This window comes from Anomaloglossus baeobatrachus, chromosome 1 (assembly GCF_048569485.1).
Source record: "Anomaloglossus baeobatrachus isolate aAnoBae1 chromosome 1, aAnoBae1.hap1, whole genome shotgun sequence".
Lineage (NCBI taxonomy): Eukaryota > Metazoa > Chordata > Amphibia > Anura > Aromobatidae > Anomaloglossus > Anomaloglossus baeobatrachus.
The window spans coordinates 950,094,106-950,110,002 of record NC_134353.1 but is presented as its reverse complement, the minus strand read 5'-3'; the positions used below and the strand labels follow the sequence as shown (position 1 = coordinate 950,110,002).

The 15,897-nt window shown below is 52.0% G+C and overlaps 1 protein-coding gene across 1 annotated transcript in view; it reads left to right on the top strand.

Annotated features, from left to right (window-relative positions):
* LOC142259232 (uncharacterized) overlaps positions 1 to 15,897 on the top strand; it is a 59,869-nt gene that overhangs the window by 19,374 nt on the left and 24,598 nt on the right. The gene's annotated exons all lie outside the window — the stretch shown is intronic.

Sequence of the window (15,897 nt, the reverse complement as noted above, 5' to 3'; positions counted from 1 at the left end):
GGATAACAGAGGATATGACCGGGGAGGTGAGAGGTTCTGATGTCATCACATTACATCATTATCTATGGGGATAACAGAAGATATGACCGGAGAGGTGAGAGGCTCTGATTAGTGATGAGCGAATCCGTGGATATTCGGCTTCGCCAAATCAGCACAGACCCCCCCAAAATAAAAAAGAAATCGGGTTTGGCAGCTGAGCTTGACCTAAACAGCAAACCCCATACAAGTCAATGGGGAGCCCAAGATCGAGGCTATAAAATGGTCGTCAGAATGGACAGGGGATTTCAAAAGAAACCTTAATGGGGGTAAGAGCAGGACAATTGCCCTGGAAACAAATGTGGATTTAAAAATGCCTTAAAGGCTTCTGTCACTATAGCAATTATGGTTACATAGAAAGTAAGTGAAGAAACTAAAACTTTTAGCAGTGACCCCACAGGGACAGATTTCAGAAATCCTCCACAGACCAACAGTTTAAAAAAAGGTCCCTACAGAGCTTGTATTCCCACTTCACCCACACAGTCAAGATTGCCACACTTCCCCCTGCCCCTCCCTCCCTCCCACCGAGCAACATTTTTAAAAAGTCTCCTCTGGAGTCTGTCCACAGGTCCATCCCGGTGGGGAGTCTCGGACAAGCCGGCTGTTGTTTCCCCCAGGCTGTGCTGTACTGAGGTTGGTCGTGTAGGTGTTACGCTGACCGGATGAGGAGGAGGTGGAAGAATCAGAATAGTAGTAGGAAACACGGACATGTGCACCAATCCTCAGTGTTAGGACATTCACTAAAACGATTTCCATCTAAGGTGAAGAACACATTACAGTACACCCTGCCCACTCTGTTTTTCTACTTCACCATCTTAGTTCAGATTAGAAGGCTGTTCTTAAAGAACAACATTTTTTTAAAGAAGAGAGCCTGTTTTCCAACTTCCCCTACAGAACCTAATTTTCAGCTCCTGTTGCGTGCAGTATGGCTGTTGCAGTTAAAAAGCTCATAGTTGGATTTGTGATCGAGCTGGCGGTCCACTAGCTAGACTTGCTATTTCCTTTCACAGCCATGAATACTTGAAGCGTCTCACCTATGCTGCTCAGTGTCTATCCCAGGAATCCAAAGCATTTATTTTGAAAAAATTATTGTTCAGAGCAGGCCGACAGGCAACAAGTTTAACAAATAATATCCCCTTTATAGCCTGTATTTCCAGTTCAGCCACACAGCCAAGCAGGGTTGGACTGGGGTGTCTGGGCCCCATCAGGGGAATTGAGTCTAGGGGCCCACCCTACAGCTACATGCAAATACCTATTAGCTGCTATCTCCGTTATAGGGAAGCACTGACTGTAAAACACAGGCGGCTCCTGCACATCTATTGTATGCACCATAACTGGGATGTACAATTACAGTAGTTTGCAGTAGAGGGTCTTTGATGACAAGTTATCACCAATCCACAGGTTCGGTAGCTGGTACCAAACCAGTGGAAACCGCACCGATCGGAAGAATGAGGAACTTTTATCCCTGATAGGACACCTTTATCCCCATTATACAGCGGCAGGTGGGATGTGTGACTGCAGCTCCATTCATCCTCTTTGGGGCGGTCAGATAAAAACAAGTGCAGCGTTCGCAGCCACTGAGAGAATGAATGGATCAGGGGTCTGGTCAGACATGAGCTCCAGTGTAATGGAGATAAAAGTTGCACATTTTGCCGATCGGTGCAGCTCCCAGCAATTGTGAAGCCCCACAGGTGTTGTGTTGGTGCATTACCTTTAGGGACTCCACGTGGAGGAACAGTCTGGTCATAGGTAGGGAACCTTCTCTTTAGGATTTTCGTGACGCCACTCTCGATATTGCGGTCACGGTGATCGCCACTGCAGATTAAGGGGTGCCTGGGGCTGATGGTGGGTGCAGTCAGTTGTAGTGTCCTCCCGAGAGTGAGGCAAGCCCCAGGGTCTGGTGTAAGTGTGTGGAACCACAAGGTGCAGAATGACTCAAACACAGTCCAGGCAGTCTTTCAGGGTTTTTACTCACAGTTGATGGCAGGATGAGTAACCCGGGCGTAGCTGGGATGAACCAGGCTGGAACCAGGTATCCTTCCGGCTGGCTGATGAGGGTGACTACCAACTCGCCTTCCTAGCCCTGTGTGTTTTGGGGTGACCCCTACTTGAAGCCCTGCTGGGGTCGCCCAGGGAAGTTGCTGATGCCTCTCTCCCCTTCTTTTGGCCCGTTTGCTTGTAGCCTGGACCAGGTCACTCCGGCTGCTTGCCTCCTGTGAACTATGGGCCCTCTCTTTGCTTCGTGGCTGCAGACTCTGTGGTTGTATGGTGTGGGTCTGAAATGCCCCCACCGGCAGGTTTGGCAGGAGAAAATTGAATAAACCTCTGCACTGGGACCTATTACCCCTGCGGGCCTGGTACCTCCCTGGCAGTCCCCTTACTCTGCCACTCCAGGTGACTGATCTCCCCCGTTGGTAGTCACTGCGCGTACGTTGTCTGACTAGTGGCAGCCTCAGGTCTCCTCTTTGCGTCTGCTCCCCCTGAGCTCCACTTCAGACTCAGCTCACTCCTCCCTACTCTGTCTGCCTATGCAACCTAGCAACCAGGCTCTCTACTACACCCCTTGAGTGGACATGGAGGCCATGCCCCCTCCTGGATTCCCCAGGGGTCCACCCAAAAGGTAGATGTGTGAGACCTGATTACTATGCGCCTGTGTAGTCACACCTCGGTCAGCCTTTTGGATTACCTGTATTGTACTGCCCCCAGCAGGGGTGCAGTACTCAGTGGTGCCTGACCAGGTCAGGGGCGCCACATTCCCCCTTAATTATCACCAGCACGTCCTCGGGCTGCAAGACAACTTTTTAAAATGCTTAAAACAGTAAAACATATAAAACATTTTAAAACCACCAGGTACCATACATCACCACCCTCCACCCACAAGTCTGTTAACCCACCCAAAACCCTCTCAGGAAGCAGGTCACCGGTCCTTATGGTAACCAGGTCTGGGTCTTCTGTTTCCCCAGACCTTTCCTCCAGTCTTCCTCTCCCGTTGAGCCACGCCTTCAGCCACTTCTGGCAGGATGTAGAGGCGGCTTTCTTGGTCTGGTGGTTTCAGGGTATACCTGGCCTGGTGGAGGCGCGCCTTCAGCCTCTTCTGGCAGGATGTAGAGGCGCCCTCCACAATTGGTGCTGATCAGGTACCCTCTTTGTGGTGGAGAGCCAGGCCCCATAAACAGGCGTGCTCCCTGGTCACAGGCGAGCCAGGCCCCTGAAAAGGCTGGCTCGTGGTGGTACCATTCAAGGTAACTATGTACACTGCGAGAGTTTGTGGCTATAGCCAGTTCATAGCCTATGGTCCGTTTTTCAAAGTGCAAAGGGGTTTCTCACATAAGTTCATGTGGGTGCATTTCTTGAACTTTTGTAAACGTTGCAAACTTTTCAAACTGGTAACTTGCTGTGTTTCTTACTTCGCTTTACATGGACTTCTCCTCTTCTTCTTCCTCACCAGTGCTTGGGCCTGTAGGGCTGCGGCACCTGTCATTTTCTACATTTCTGTCGTCGTCATCATCTGTGGTTGTATCTTCTGTTGGTTCTTTGCCTTTATTGGTGTCTCTTTCTAATTCTTTATCTTCTTCTTCTGTTTCTGTTTCTTTTTCTTGTTCTATTCTTTCTTTATCTTGTTCTGTTACTGTTGTTACTGTAGACTTTGGGGTTTGGGCAGAAGCAGCTGGGCCACAATCAGGATTTCTAGGGCATGGCGAAACGTCTAGCGCATACCGACCACGCTCTCCTCGATGTTTTGTGAACTCTAAGTCACCCATGTACAGATTTCTTCCTTGATGTCCTTTTGGTAAATGTGCTCTTACATCCCTTCTGCTCACAAATATGCCCTCCTTCATGCCAGGTGCAACGATAAAGCCGTACCCTGATTTTAAGCTGAAGTCTTCTACCACACCACGGCAAAAGAATCCTCTTTCCTGGTAGCGAGCCTTCCTTAGGTGTTGCTTATCTTCAAGATCTCTAGCTGTAACATCATACCGGTCTGGGGACTTCTGTGTTGCGGCCAGTTTTGCACGGGCGCGGCGCTGGGCTCTGGTTGTGGGGCTCCTCTGCACCGCAGGCTCCCAGGTTACATACATGCTTGGTATCGTGATGGCCAGAGGTTCATCTTCTGAGGGTGTCGGGCTCTCCTCATCCCAGCGGGAGTACGGCAGAATCTCTGGCTCTGGGCCTCTCCTCCCCCTTAGTGCTCTTGAGCACTCCTCTCGTTGTAGCGCTGGGGATGGGTCCTCATCAGCAGGCCAGGGCGGTGGGCTTTTTATCGTGGATGTTACTGGAGCCTTCTTGTGGGAATGCGGAGGGAGCAGATACCCTCATGTATTCGGGGGCTTCTCCTGGTGGGGACGGGAGGTCCACTTCCCTGGGCTGGGGAGCGGCGTCTGTTCTGGCCTTACAGGCCGGGGTAGATGGCCTTGCGGCCTGGTCTTGGCGTGCCGGGCAGAGCATCACTGCTGAGGCCTGGTCTTGGCGGGCCGAACCTGGCGTGGCTGCGGCCTGGTCTTGGCGGGCCGCGCCTAGCATGGCGGCGGCCTGGGTCAGCATCGCTCCTGCAGCGTGGATGGGCGTCGCTGCTGCGGCGGGATGTTGGCGGGCCGGGCCTGGCATGGCGACGGCCTGGGTCAGCATCGCTCCTGCGGCGTGGATGGGCGTCGTTGCTGCGGCGGGATCTTGGCGGGCCAGGCCTGGCATGGCGGCGGGCTGTGTCAGCTTCGCTCCTGCGGCATGGATGGGCATCGCTGCTGCAGCGGGATCTTGGCGGGTCGGCCCTGGCATGGCGGCGGCCAGGACGTGGCGGGCCGCACCTGCCGTGGCTGCGGCCTGGGTCGGCGTCGCCGCACCGGGTGTCTCTCCGGGGACCGCGGGTGTGGCAGCGGGGATCGGGGCACCCGCGCAGGCAGGGGCATCAGATGACTCGCCCCTCGGTGGCATCACCGGAGTCCGGGCAGTCGCTGCTCCGCGTGTCGCCCTCCTTGCCATCCACTTCTCATGGGCCCAAGCGACTCCAGCCATTTCTCGCAATTCTGCACGGGCTTCTCGAATTTGCTGCATCACTCGAGCCTCCAGCCGTTCACACTATTGATCAAGTTCCCAGTCCCACCAGACAGCGGAGCCTGGCTCTGGGTCCTTGTATGTGGACGCCATTTTCTCTGCACGATCTTCTCTCAGCAGCAGGCTTGGGACTCCTTTTCCTTCCCGCCGTCTCTGCACACCTCCACTCTCATCACTCGCGAGGTCAGGACGCTGCAGGGGTTCTCTGGGTAGCCACACCTCTTCATGGGCAGTAACTTCTGTTTTCGCGCACTGCTGTTGTTTCTTGGCGCTCTTTTCATGGTGGCAATATGGCGGCGCTTCAAACTTTTTAAGCGGACCGCCAAGGCACATGGTCACCTGTCTTAACAGGTCTAGTCCTTATCCTGTTCGTGATGCCAGATGTGAAGCCCCACAGGTGTTGTGTTGGTGCATTACCTTCAGGGACTCCACGTGGAGGAACAGTCTGATCACAGGTAGGGAACCTTCTCTTTAGGATTTTCGTGACGCCACTCTCGGTATTGCGGTAAGGGTGACCGCCACTGCAGATTAAGGGGTGCCTGGGGCTGATGGTGGGTGCAGTCAGTTGTAGTGGCCTCCCGAGAGTGAGGCAAGCCCCAGGGCCCGGTGTAAGTGTGTGGAACCACAAGGCGCAGAATGACTCAAACACAGTCCAGGCAGTCTTTCAGGGTTTTTACTCACAGTTGATGGCAGGGTGAGTAACCCGGGCGTAGCTGGGATGAACCAGGCTGGAACCAGGTATCCTTCCGGCTGGCTGATGAGGGTGACTACCAACTCGCCTTCCTAGCTCTGTGTGTTTTGGGGTGACCCCTACTTGAAGCCCTGCTGGGGTCACCCAGGGAAGTTGCTGATGCCTCTCTCCCCTTCTTTTGGCCCGTTTGCTTGTAGCCTGGACCAGGTCACTCCGGCTGCTTGCCTCCTGTGAACTATGGGCCCAATCTTTGCTACGTGGCTGCGGACTCTGTGTGTGGTGTGGGTCTGAAGTGCCCCCACCGGCAGGTTTGGCAGGAAAAAATTGAATAAATCTCTGCACTGTGACCTGTTACCCTTGCGGGCCTGGTACCTCCCTGGCAGTCCCCTTACTCTGCCACTCCTTTGCTCGCTTTAGCCTTGGGTGGATTTCGGGTGGCACTACCAGGTGACCGATCTCCCCCGTTGGTAGTCACTGCGCGTACGTTGTCTGACTAGTGGCAGCCTCAGGTCTCCTCTTTGCGTCTGCTCCCCCTGTGCTCTACTTCAGACTCAGCTCACTCCTCCCTACTCTGTCTGCCTACGCAACCTAGCAACCAGGCTCTCTACCACACCCCTTGAGTGGACATGGAGGCCACGCCCCCTCCTGGATTCCCCAGGGGTCCACCCAGAGGTAGATGTGTGAGACCTGATTACTATGCGCCTGTGTAGTCACACCTCGGTCAGCCTTCTGGATTACCTGTATTGTACTGCCCCCAGCATGGGTGCAGTACTCAGCGGTGCCTGACCAGGTCAGGGGCGCCACACAATCATACCCCACTGATCAATAAGTTATCACTTATCCTTAGGGGTACTTCACACACAGCGAGATCGCTACTGAGATCGCTGCTGAGTCACGTTTTTTGTGACCTCATTAGCGATCTCGCTGTGTGTGACACTGAGCAGCGATCTGGCCCCTGCTGTGAGATCGCTGCTCGTTACACACAGCCCTGGTTCGTTTTTTTATTGTTGCTCTCCCGCTGATAAGCACACATCGCTGTGTGTGACAGCGAGAGAGCAACAATCCTGAATGTGCAGGGAGCAGGAGCCGGCGTCTGACAGCCTGCGGTAAGCTGTAACCAAGGTAAACATCAGGTAACCAAGATGGTTACCCGATATTTACCTTCGTTACCAGCCTCCGCAGCTCTCACGCTGCCAGTGCCGGCTCCTGCTCCCTGCACACGCTAAGCTAAGCGGTGTGCGCTGGTAACTAAGGTAAACATCGGGTAACCATACCCGATGTTTACCTTAGTTACCAGTGTCCGCAGCTTCCAGACGCCGGCTCCGTGCAAGCGCAGCGTCGCTTGCACGTCGCTGCTGGCTGGGGGCTGGTCACTGGTCGCTGGTGAGATCTGCCTGTTTGACAGCTCACCAGCGACCATGGAGCGATGCAGCAACGATCCTGACCAGGTCAGATCGCTGGTCGGATCGCTGCTGCATCGCTAAAGTGTGAAGGTACCCTTAGGCCATGTTCACACTTTCAGTATCTTACATCAGTATTTGTAGCCAAAACCAGGAGTGGGTTAAAAATACAGAAGAGGTGCTTGTGTCTCTATTCTACTTTTCCTCTGGTTTTACAACTCCTGGTTTTGGCTTCAAAATACGGAGATAAAATACTGGCCAAATACTGTGTGCACATGGCTTTAGTAGAGGGGATTACTTGTTTTCACTGGAGAACCTCTGTAAGTGTTGTGTAATAATCACAGGACAGGGAGGGGTTAAATGTTCAAATATTTAAACTATTGGAAATAAAGAATCTTCCCAATCTTGCTATCAGAGAGAAAAAGTGACCTCCATACAAAACACAATCCACTATACCAATAATGCCACATATAAGGGAGAAATACTCTGCAGAAAATAACACACGGTCACCTATAGCCAATCACTCCCAGGGCACATTCTCCAATTTCTACGCTACGTCAGACTTTTGTTCCCCCATGGAAGACAGTATCCTGAAAATAAACTTATATTACAGCAGTAATAATCTCCCCTAATTTGCCCCTTCAGTAATTATCTGCACTTGCCACCATAAACCAATAATGTATGTCCCTGATCCTATCCCCTTTTATTTAATAATATCTGGGGGAACAAGTGGAATCAGAAGGGTTGTTAATTGCTTCCTGCACAAAATATCCCCGAACACACTGTTCCTCTCCAAAATAGGGCCACAAAGTGTCCCTTTCCATAATGTACCCCCAAAACTGCCCTTTCTATAATCTCTCTCTGCATAAAGTCCCCCCGCTCCTCATTATACTATGCAGCCTGTCACAATTCCCTTCCTAATTGCCTCATAATGACCCTCATTTCCCCATAAAGCCCCCACTGGCCCATAATGTCACTTGTAATGTAATACCGCTCCCCCCACCAAGGCCCCCTCATCTCAAGTTACCTATATACTCGAGTATAAGCCGAGGCCCCTAATTTAACCACAAAAAACTGAAAACCTATTGGCTCGAGTATAAGCCTAGGGTGGGAAATGCAGCAGCTACTGGTAGGTAAATTTAAAAAATTAAAATAGACCCCAATAAAATGTAATGTGCCCCAATTCTTGTGCTGTGTACCAACAGGCCCCCCATCTCTGTGCCGTGTAGCAACGGGCCCCCCCTCCCTGTGTCTTGTAGCAACGCCCCCCCCCTCTCTGTGCCGTGTAGCAATGGGCCCCCCCTCCCTGTGCCGTGTAGCAACGGGCCCCTCATCCTTGTGTCGTGTAGCAACGGGCCCCCCCATCCTTATGTCGTGTAGCAACGGGCCCCCCATCCTTGTGTCGTGTAGCAACGGGCCCCCCATACTTGTGCAGTGTAGTTATGGGCCCCCATACTTGTGCAGTGTAGAAATGAGCCCCCCCATACTTGTGCAGTGTAGCAATGGGTCCCCCCATCATTGTGCAGTGTAGAAATGCCCCCCATCCTTGTGCAGTGTAGCAATGGGCCCCCCATCCTTTTGAAGTGTAGAAATGCCCCCCCATCCTTGTGCAGTGTAGAAATACCCCCCCCCATCCTTGAGCAGTGTAGCAATGGGCCCCCCATCCTTGTGCAGTGTAGCAAAGGGCCCCCCATCCTTTAGTAATGTCCAGTCCCCTTCTTGTCCCCTATTATGCCGTTGTTTACACACACACACACACACACACAAAAGTTATTCTCACCTGTCCTCCGTTCCTGCGGTGTCCTTACCTCACCAGTCCGCAGGCTCATAGACCCCTCCATGACCTCGTCCGCTGCACGGAACCACCGCTGCAGGATGCCATCATGGCTTTACTGCAGTTAAATGCTTTGCGGCGCCATAAAGCATTTAACTGCAATAAAGCCATGAAGTCAGCCTGCAGCGGCGGCTCCGTACACCGGACGGGTCACCAAGGGGTCTAGGTGTCCTGCGGTCTGTAAGAAGCAGCAGGAGGAACCCCGGGAACCGAGGAGAGAGGTGAGAATAATTTTTTTTCTTCGGCTCCTCCTGAGCGCTTACCTCTCCTCTGCAGCCCTGCACGTCCTCTTCTGCTCTGCGGCCCCGACAGCAGTGTGATGTCAGCCACTGTGTCGGTGTGGGATGAGGAGCTCCTCCACCTCAATCCTGTCACCGGCTGGACTGCTCAAATGTACGCGTGTCTGAAAGATGCGCATACATTTGAATAGCGGCGCTGTCTCCAGGACCTGTACACCAAATATGTACAGGCCTGGGACTTCCATAGTGCAGGACCTTTGGTGAATCACATGACTGTGATGTCACCACTGGTCCTTCTCAACCGCGGAAACTGCAGCTACAGTACAGAACTTGTGCTATCGCTGCAGTTTGTGATTGAAAGGCTGGGGGGGGCCTTAGAGCGTGGGGGCCCTACCCAGTCTGCTGCACATAACGCTGGCCATGAGAAACAGGCGGCCCCGCGGCGCTGTACACAGCCCCACACTATATAAGGCACAGGGGCCCACTGAGGGCCCGGGGACTACCGGGGGATTACCCGCTACCCCGGCGGGCCAGTCCGACCTTGCAGCCAAGATTGTCAAAGTTACCCCCACAGACCACCTAATTGTAAAAAAGGCCCAAACGAGCCTGTTTATCCGGTTGACCCTCGCAGCTTATTGCCTGAGATCACCACACAGCAACCAATTAAAACAGAGATGGGTCACAGAAACCCATCCAACAGAGTGATAAAAACCAGAAGTGACAGGTGCCTGATTATTGAGGTTCCCACTACTTTGCTCGTTTTCAAGGGGGTGACATTGACTAAAGTTGCCCATGCTCCTCAGGTGCCAACTTTGCGCTTTCAGCAGGGCACCGATTCTTAAGGCCCTGTCACACACAGAGATAAATCTTTGGCAGATCTGTGGTTGCAGTGAAATCATGGACATATTGTTCCATTTGTACACAGCCACAAACCTGGCACTGATTGTCCACAGTTTCACTGCAACCACAGATCTGCCGCAGATTTATCTCTGTGTGTGACAGGGCCTTTAGACTGCCTATTTTGACAGCTCCCACATAGAACACAATTTTCTGCTCCAGTGGTGGACAGTCTAGTTGCTGCATTTAAATAGCTCATAGTTGGATTTGGAATTGAGCACAGGAGGTGCCACAGCTAGACTTGCTACTGCAAGTCCCAGGAATTTATACTTAAAGCGGCTCGCCATGCTGCTCACTGTCTATCCCGGGAAGCCGAAACATTTTAACTTGAAAAAAAATTGTGTTCCAAGCAGGCAACTATGTCTGAATATGACAGCTTTCAATAATGGAATAAGACCATATGCAGGGTGGAACTTCACCTTGTTGGTACGACGCTTATGAGGCAGTGAACAGGAAGGCCAAAGTGACTTTGCAGAACAGACAGGCAAGTAGCATCAGGGTGAGAACGCTGAAAGTGCGCACATACAGCCTGCTTTTTCAGCAGAAGCGCTCACATATGTGTGTAATTTTTCCGGAAGCTCTGCACCATCAAACCCAGGCACGCTGGAAAACAGTCTGGTTTTTTTTTTTGGAAGTTTGGGCTAATAGATTAAACTGTTTGTTTTAATCGGAAGGACAGTTAGAGCCAAAAATAAGAAAACCTCTAACGTCTCCCGAGGTCCTCTGAGCAGGTAGTAAAGCTACAGATGGACAAGCGGTCGGAAGGAACAGCTTCAGAGGAAAACAAAAACACACTAAGCGGTGTTAACTGCACACTCGCCGGAAACGGGACCTCCCTTGTTAACTGCACAAAGAGGATCAAGAAGGTGACTGTCCGTGCATGAACGGAGCACACTGGGACAGCAGGTGCAGCTCAGTTGACACCACTGAAGATGTGGATCGGTAGAGGAGAAGCAGAGTGGCTGACCCTAACAGTACCTCACCACATTATCTTGGCATGACAGGTACCGACACCTAACACTGCCTACCGCTTCCAGACTATAATGGCGTTAATGCTGCAGTACGGCTGCACAGCTCTGAACCACTCCACAGAGCATATGTGACGCACGCGCACCCATATGCGTCGTCCAGGATCTTTAAAGACTAAGGCGGGCTTTACATGCTGCGACATCGCTAGCATCGGCAAGCGATGTCAAGCGCGATAGCATCCGCCCCCGTCGTACGTGCGATATTGTGTGATCGCTGCCGTAGCGAACATTATCGCTACGACAGCGTCACACGCACATACCTGCTCTGCGATATCGCTCTGGCTGGCGAACCGCCTCCTTTCTAAGGGGGCGGTTCGTGCGGCGTCACAGCGACGTCACACGGCAGGCATCCAATAGAAGCGGAGGGGCGGAGATGAGCGGGATGTAACATCCCGCCCATCTCCTTCCTTCTGCATTGCCGGTGGAGGCAGGTAAGGAGATGTTCGTCGCTCCTGCGGTGTCACATGTGTCACACACAATGTGTGCTGCCGCAGGAACGAGGAACAACATCGCTAATAAGCATTAAACGATTTCTTGTTTCAGGACACCTCTCCGCGGCAAACGATTTTGACCGCTTTTGCGATCGTTTAAGGTCGCTCATAAATGTCACACGCTGCGATCTCGTTAATGAAGCCTGATGTGCGTCACAAACACAGTGACCCCGACGATAATTCATTAACGATATCGTAGCGTGTAAAGCCCGCTTAAGCCCTGCCCCAAGCCAAGCACCAGATGGCAATGGCACCGGCAGCGACCACTCAGAGACTGCCACATCACCAGTAACGTCATCAAAGGCCAATATGGGACCACCACGTCACGAATGACGTCATCAACGGCCAATCAGCGGCCACTGTGTCACTGGTGGCGTCAGGGATGGCCTATCAGAGGCCGTCGCGTCACTGGTGACATCACGAGCATGCGCAGTAGCACGAATCCTGAACTCACGATCCTGGACACCTGACGCCTAGCAGCCAGGCGCCTAGAGCGGCAGACTGGTGGTGAAAGAGAGCCAACAGGCAGCACAGCAGGGAATGAAGGCGGAGCAGGAGCAGTTTGAAGCTTGGGAGAACCCCGAACTGTAACTCTGCCGCTCAAAAGCAGCCACCAAATCGGGAGCTGAAACCTACTCAGCTTTCACCCAGGTCTGGTACTCTGGACCCAAGCCAGCCCAGTCCACCAGGTAAATCATTCTCTCCAAGAATTTCTTGGATCCGACCACTGCACGTACGGACCGATCCCCAACAGGGAAGTCGGGACTGGATAGAAAATCCCCAGAGAACCTTGTGAGCCGAACTGGCTTGAGAAGGGACACATGGAACGTGTCGGATATGTGGAGGTGAGTGGGAATGGCAAGACGAAACACTACTGGGTTGAGCTGTGCCAGGACTTTATAGGGGCCTAGATACCGAGGCGCAAAGTTGGCTGACTGAAGCTGGAGCTTTATGTTCCGCGCCTACAGCCAGACCCAATCCCCGGGAGCAAGGGAAGGAGCCGAACAGCGAGACACGTCAGCAGTCGTCCTCATCCGTTCTTTGGAAGCACGTATTGCATCCTGCTTACGATCCCATACCTCCCCAGCCTGAACTGCCCAATCCTCCACAAGAGGAGAGGCAGAGGAGACTGGTATGGGAACGGAGACACGGGGGTGCTGACCATCATTCAGGGCAAAAGGCGTTTGTCCTGTCGCCTCTGCCACAGAGTGGTTGATGGCAAACTACGCCCAGGGTAACAAGGAAAATCAATCGTCTTGATGTGCGAAAACAAAATTACGTCGATACGTCACCAATGATTGGTTCATCCTTTTGACAAGATTATTAGTCTCTGGATGGTACGAGGTGGAGAGATTGAGCTATATCTCCAGTAGGGAGCAGAGATCTCTCCAAAACCGGGAGGCAAACTGGGGCTCCCGGTCACTAACGATCTTGTCTGGCATCCCATGTAGACGGAAGATATGCTTAATGTACAGGGATGCCAGTCACCTGGAGGACGGTATGCATGGCAGAGGGATGAAATGCACATCTTTGAAAATTGGTCAGTCACCACTCAAATGATCTTGTTGCCCTTGGACCTGGGTAGGTCCCCAACAAAATCCATCCCCACCATCTCCCAAAGCCAGTCAGGCACCGGATGAGGATGCAATAACCCTACAGGCCTCTGCCTGGAAGGATGGTTTGTGGCACAGGACACACATGCCTGGATGTAATCTCTCACATCCCGTGCAAGACAAGGCCACCAAAAGAACCTCTCTAAGAGTTCCTGTGTCCTCTTGACCCCAAAGTGACCTCCCAGCTTGGAAGTATGGGCCTAAGCTAATACCTCCACTTGACTCTCGGGAGGCACATAGGTCTTTCCGGAGGGTACCTGGTCAAGAGACACAGGAGAGACCGTCCTCAGGCTGTCAGGGGGAACGATGAGGCGAGGCTCCTCCTCCTCATCCTCTGTGTGCATGGACCTAGAAAGCGCATCTGCTCGAGCGTTCTTCTCTCCCGATAGGAAATGTAAGATGAAATTGAATTGGGAAAAGAGGGACTACCTATATGTCTGAGGTTCAGACGCTGAGCGGACTGCAGATATTACAGATTCTTGTTGTCCGTGTACGCCAAGAAAGGGTGCTTAGCGCCCTCAAGTGGGTGCCTCCATTTGGAGAATGCCAGCTTCATAACCAGCAGCTTCCTAGTCCCGATGGAGTAGTTCTTCATAGCAGGATAAAATGTCTTTGAGAAGAAAAAAGGACGTTTTCGCTCTTGGGGATCCTTTTGGTAAAGGACCACCCCTGCACCTACTTTGGAAGCTACAACTTCTAAGATGAAGGGCTTGTTCACATCTGGATGGTGAAGGATGCGAGCCCCAGAGAAGTGGGCTTTGAGGGAGGAGAAGGAGTTTGATGTCTCCTTTGTCCAGGTCTTGGGGTTCGCACCCTTCTTGGTCAGGGCTACTAGGGGCGCGACTTAGGTGGAGAAGTTTTCTATGAACTGGCTATAGTAATTCAAGAACCTGAGGAAATACTGTACCGCCTTCAGCGACCAGGGTTCGGGCCAGTTCATGACAGACTCCACCTTCACAGTATCCATAGCCAGTCCCAGGCTGGAGATGATATAACCCAGGAAAGGTATGGACTACTGTTCGAAAATGCACTCCTCCAACTTAGCATAAAGTGCATTCTCACGCAGCAGCCCTAGTACCCATGCCACATCTTCTTGATGAGTCGCTTTATCTGGAGAGATGATGAGAATATCATCCAGATAAACGACTGCTGAGGGCTGCAGCAGATCGCGGAAGACATCATTCACAAAGTCTTGGAAAACAGCAACGGCGTTACACAGTCCGAAAAGCATGACAAGGTACTCATAGTGACCGTCCCTGGTGTTAAAGTCGGTCTTCCACTCGTCACCCTTTCGGATACGGATAAGATTGTAAGCACCTTGTAAATCCAACTTCGTGAAGATTTTAGCCGCCCCGCAATCGATCGAAAAGCTCTGAGATTAAGGGAAGAGGATATTTATTTTTGATGGTAATGGCATTAAATCTACACATAGCTGGAGGTCACCCTCCTTCTTCTGCGCAAAGAAGAAACTGGCTCCAGCTGGAGATGTGGACTTCTGAATGAACCCTCGCTTCAGATTATCCCTGATGTACTCGGACATGGCCTGAGTCTCGGGTACAGACTCTACCCAGGGGAGGCTCGAACCCCAGGATAAGGTCTATAGGGCAGTTATAGGGGCGATGAGGAGGTAAAGTCTCCGCTGACCTCTTGGAGAAAACATCCGCAAACTGATGATAATGCCGCTGAAGTTTTGACAAGTCCAAGGGTTCAGCAGGAGAGACCCCTCCTACAGTCTTAGGTAAACAGGCAGGTGGCACTCCAGCTGAGGATTCTCCCAGTACCCCAATCGAAATGAGGGGAATGCTGCCTTAACTAAGGGAGTCTTAAAAGGACCTCATCTAACCCATTCAACATGACCCAGAAGGAGATGGTCTCCCGATGACCAGGTGGCATAGTAAAGGTCACCGGGACGGTTCGATGAGACATCACCTCAGGTAGAGTGAAACCGTTAACCACACGGATGGTGATGGGTTTTGGCAACATTTATCAGGGGAACCGCGTGCAGACGGGCGAAGGTGGAGGAGATGAAACTCCCATCTGCACCGAAGTCCACACGTGCCTTCATAGGAATGGAGACATCACCATAGGCCAAGGTTCCAGAATAGGTCAGCTTAGGAGATGCAGTCGTGTCTAGAGTACCCTTTCTTACGGAAGCTAGATGCGACCGTTTTCTGACCTACTAGGGCACCGATTGGCAAAGTGACCTCCCTGTTAACAAGTAAAACAAACTGGGCTTGAGGCTATGTGCACACGTTGCTTTTTTATCAGCGCGGAAAAAAACGCACCCTCTGACAGAGGGGAGAATTGTAAACAATGCTTTTTGAGAAAAAGGCATCGAAAACGCATGCGTTAATCATGCGGTTTTCATGCGGTTTTCATGCGTTTTTTTAGGTGCGTTTTTTAAGACTTGTCAGTGTTAATAAAGTTGGTTGAACACAGACCTTTGGAAAAAAAAACCTGTGTTGTCATTTCCTTCTCCACATTCTGTTTGGATAAATGGGAGGGCTTGGAATGGAAGGAGCACCATTTGAATTTTGGAAAAGTTGAAATAAACTTCGCGCACCATGTCACATTAGCAGAGCCCCTTGGGTACCTATACGTCAGAAAACCCCCACAAGT